Raw genomic sequence first — 4,978 nt, forward strand, 5'->3', positions numbered from 1 at the left:
AGTAGTGGATTTAACTGCAGGATTACTAGAAGAATTGCTACAAGATTGTTTGATACACAACAAGTAAGTTATTCTAATTGTTGTTGTGTGTTTGTAATCTCTACACATGAATCAATTGTAAATCTAGATCTTTTCCTTGACTGTTATTTCCGCTGCGTATCATTAGATGATGTCAATGATTTCCAACACGAACCACGTTAAATTCTCTTGTTATCTTATATTTTTACACGTTTTATCTTTGGGTGATATTTTTTGCTTCATTAACTGGCGCCGTCTGTGGAAAACGAGTCGGAGTTGCGTCGTGAGTTCCGACGAACTTGTGTTAAACCTGATTTCTGGTTACTCGAAATAATTGAGGGTGGAATTGTGGATCTGTTCTTTTTTTGCGATACCATATTATATCTTTTTCTGAAAATGGGCAGACGAAATTCATTGTGAGGCTGGATCCACCGGATCCACTGAGAATTCCTATGTTAAATTTGGGAAATGTTTATACTATGTTGTTCGATCTTGATTTTGGGAGATCGGGCCTCAAAGAAAAGGGGAAATAATAAATAAATAAAAAAGGAGACAAAGAAATAAATAGGGTTTTCACCAAAAATTCATTTTCAAATTTGCTAGAGAAGAGTGAGTGATTCATCTTTCCTAATCAAAAGATTTCCTTAAAAAGAAAGAACAAGGGGGTTCCTTCGATTTTCTAATTGCTGGCGGCTTGACCGCTTGTTTCTTATCTTCCTAAATTCTCTGGTGAGAATCGTTGGATCCCTCGCAAATCGGGGCAATCCTCTAAAAGATGATGAAGGAAGTTCTTTACAAAATGGGAGAATCTGGGTTTTCAAAAATCGGGGCAGAGGAGCGATGCCCCAAAGCAGCTCCCAGGGAATGTATGAGTTCTTTGAAAACTTCTCGCTGCTTCCTCCCGCGATTCTCGACGGGATATTCTCCCCAGAGTCTGAACTTAACTCATCTTGAATCATCACCCTCGGGCATCGGTCTCCTTTAGCTGCACATCGGAGCAGTAGCTACAGGATCTGAGTCGCCGATGCGTGAGGACCCTGTAGCGCGTGGGAGCTCGTTCTTTTTGGCCTTCAGTCGATGAGATAGGACTGAACAGGTGAAGACGAGTCAGGCTGTGCTCCCGACGCTCGTTCGTGAAGAATGCCTCACACATGTTTGATAATTTGCCTAAATGTGGTCGTATGCCGAGCTTACAACCGTTTAATGGTTTGCTGAGCTGTTGATTTCGAGAATAGGCAGCCTGTGGCTGGTCTGAGTTTTGGTTTGGGAGCATCCGTAGTATCGAAGCCTGAGTTTGGACAGAAGGTGCTGGTTATCCGAGACAGAGTTCAGGGTGTTTTTATTTATGTTTTTTTTTACTACGATTTCTTTCACAATGTTTTTGGAGTACACTTCCGGGCTGGGTTGTATTCAAGAAGTTTATGGGTTGCGATTTCATTTACTAATATTTTTATTGATTTATTTCTTTTGCTTAACTTGCTTATAATCTCATTTGCTCCAATATTTGGTGCGAGGTTATGTTTCTGGAAAATCGTCGTCTGTCGCCGATCGTTCGAGCAGCTCCGGATATCACTCATACCTAATATGGTTCAAGGAACGTAGCTCACAGTAGTATATGTGTGGAAGGGATTTAGCACCTAGATTTTTACGTAGCAGTTTTCGGCGGTCTGGTGAAATTATATTATGGGGGTTCAGCGCCGACAAGGTCATCGCTGTAGGAGTGGCCGCCGATATGCTCGACGGAGGGTTCTGGTCAGGGAGGAAAATCATGCCCTTGAAGGAGCTGAGATAAGGCTGAGAACTAGTTTTTAGAGGATATTTGAGAGATGATGAGCTCTTTGGGTGTGTCATTGTGGCTTAGGCCTCGGAGCAAAGCTGTTTGTGAAGAAGTTTTTAGCACAAAATAGAGGTGAATAGAAAGGGACACCAAGGCAGTACATATATATACAAACCATTGTCAATACTATTGTATCTATCTCCTTGCCTTAAAAGCATTGCTGCTGCTCTTCTATATGGGATTCGAAAACGAAGCCGTCATTTAGAGAAAAATTCAAAGCTGCCATTCAAAGAAAAACAAAGTTGCTCTTCTATCAGTCGATCGTCACAGGAACTTCGCCTCTTTGCGTTTGTGTTGGACTTTGGGCTGGACTTATCATTGGAGTTGCGATCAAATTTCACACCAGCAAGTTGTTGAAGTGATTATCGATGTCATGGATGGGAGCGAATGAAGGAAGGGAATGTATTTCGAGAGGAAACAGTATCAGGTGAAGCCACATTTCGGGGGGGCATGTGGCATAGCTCTACATTTGTTCATTATAATGCTTGAGCTGAAATCTCACGGAACTCGACTTCGTTATCTAGAATATGCTTTGGCATCTTTGTCTTATTATTATTATTATTATTAGGGTTAATTGCATCAAAATACCTGATCTTTTTTCAAAATTTGGTTTTTTGACAAACTTTTTAATTGTAGCAAAAAATTTAGCTACGTTTCAATTTATTGCAATGTCCGTTCCGCGTATATTTTCGGCCAAATCCATGCTGAGGTGGACCTCCGTAAAACTTAGGTGGCATGTCGTGTCGGGTAATAAAACATTGTCATCTCAAATCCATTGCAATAAATTGAAACGTAGCTAAAATAAATTGGCCGGAAATGAAAGGATTTGGCCGAAAATATACGCGAGACGGACATTGCAATAAATTGAAACGTAGCTAAAATTTTTGCTACAATTAAAAAATTTGTCAAAAAACCAAATTTTGGAAAAAGGTCCGGTATTTTGATGCAATTAACCCTTATTATTATTTAGTTGTGAACAAAGACGTAATCTTACCAAAATTGCTTTGATTTTGAAATTGATTTTCAGCGTGGGGAACGATTCTCGGGGTTTGAGGCTGTGACAACTCTGCTTCTCGATACAATGGTAGATTCCTAGCCCTACCAAGGGTTGATGGAGTACTGAAGCCAGCCGTACCTATTTACCGAGCCGACAGAGTAGCGTTCAACAAGCCTGCTCCTAATTCGGGGGGATTTCTAAATACATTTATCATTGGCTGTGGGGAGCTTCTCAAACTAACTGGGAAAAATGGTAAAATACGGATAGGAGGACAGATACTGACATGGTTTATGGGAGGATCGAAACCCGGTTCTAGCGTTGCACGGAATGTATATTCACTTCCAGCTCTGTTCAAGATCTTTGGGCGTAATAAACTTCAGCCCTGCTCAAGATTTTTATCGATGCAATGAAAAATTTACAGCCTGTCTTCATTCCCAACTGGATTTATCTCTTGGCGCAAGGGGAGACTTCCTATTTACAGACCTGCGTGGGATTCTTCTTCGGTTTCAGTTGCGGAGTTGAGGCCGTGACAGTCCTATCTATTATTTGACGGGACTCTTGATGCAGGGCGGGATTTTCCAGCCATGCATCTATTCTCGAATTGATGAGGGACTACGGGACAGCCCTGTTCAGGTCTTCTTAACGGGATTTTTCCAGCCCTGCTCATTATTATTTTCCACATGGCGGACCCCTGGACCATAACAACTCCGTGATGGGCACGGGACAACGCTGCGAGTTGATGGGATATCAATGACCCTGCGCATTGTTTTCTGGGCTTATGACTTCTTGATGATTAATCAACACTTCTTAATTTCTTGTGATCTAATTTTGCTTATCTCTCGGTTACAAAATCAGGAGATTTTTATCAATTTCTGATATGAATAGATGCGTGACGACTCAATTAAAATTAGAGGACGAGGCTGAAAATACCGACCCAACCTTACTCATTACTTCTTGGGGCAGCTGCACTACTTTTATGCGGGGATAATATCCTTGCACGTTATCATTCTGAAATACACACTATGACAGCCCTGTTCGTGGATAGAGGGACATAGCTAATACTTCAAATCTCTGGGGTCTCGGCAGGAGCAAATGAGGCGAATTAAGGGAGTCATTAGAGGTTGTGAGATTTGAATGGGATTGAGATAGGTTTCTCTGCCATCTGCAAAGAAGTGTGGCCGTGAAGAGAGGGATATCAGCACTGGGGTTATGTATACATATAGACACAAGTTCACCAGTCATTATTCTTCAATGCTGGCTATATTTTTACTCTGTGTAGAAGCACGACAGTGCAGTTCAAGACCTCTTGGCCAGCAATAGGTAACTTTTCAGGAATGTCGGCTCAGTATTTATCCGAGTATTGAGTTGATGGGGATCAATCTGGCAGCCCTGCATATTACCTACACGGCGCAACGAAAACACCCGGTCTGCGTTTATTTCATGAGATTTTCTCGGCGTCGAGGAGAGATTTGCAGCCGCACATTTATTGTCAGTCCTGATCGGGTACTTCTCGGGAGCTTGGGAAAGGCCCAGCCTTGCCAAGACCTCTCAGTAGCTTTGGAAATTTCCAGTCCTGCTCGGGGACTTCTCGGAAGCTTTGGAAATTGCCAGCCTTGCTCGGCGACCTCTCAGTAACTTTGGAAATTTCCAGCCGTGCTCGGGTACTTCTCAGAAGCTTCGGAAATTGCCAGCCCTGCTCGGCGACCTCTCGGTAGCTTTGGAAATTTCCAGCCCTGCTCAGTGCTATCTTCAAGAAATTAAAAAAAAAAAATAATTGGCATACTCAAAAAACCGGTGTTGTTGGAATCTTGTATTTGTGCAGGAGGCTTATTGAGGGATTTATTATGTTTCAGATTTTGGAACTTCAAGATTTTTTTACTATCAAAATAGTTTTTGATTTGTTTATTTCTCTGATTTACTTATTGGGTTTTCTTTGATTTATTTATAAGGGTTTCATCATATACTTATTGGATCTTCTATTATTTATTCACTGGGTCTTCAACAATCGTGCTTGACTTCTAAAGTACGCGCATGACACTGGGGGGAGTAGGGGGTGTATACCCCTGTCACCTCTCGTATCCTATTTTTTAGGGATAAAAAATTCTAGGTACCAGGTATTCTTTGGG

The 4,978-nt window shown here is 41.7% G+C and overlaps 1 long non-coding RNA gene across 1 annotated transcript; it reads left to right on the plus strand.

The window, feature by feature from the left end:
• Positions 1-436: 436 nt before the first annotated feature.
• Positions 437-4,757, plus strand: LOC130989031 (uncharacterized). Its single transcript, XR_009090411.1, has 2 exons — positions 437-2,424; positions 2,826-4,757. It is a non-coding gene; the product is annotated as an uncharacterized LOC130989031 (long non-coding RNA).
• Positions 4,758-4,978: the final 221 nt, after the last annotated feature.

The sequence above is a fragment of the Salvia miltiorrhiza genome, chromosome 6, assembly GCF_028751815.1.
Source record: "Salvia miltiorrhiza cultivar Shanhuang (shh) chromosome 6, IMPLAD_Smil_shh, whole genome shotgun sequence".
In the NCBI taxonomy this organism is placed as follows: Eukaryota; Viridiplantae; Streptophyta; class Magnoliopsida; order Lamiales; family Lamiaceae; genus Salvia; species Salvia miltiorrhiza.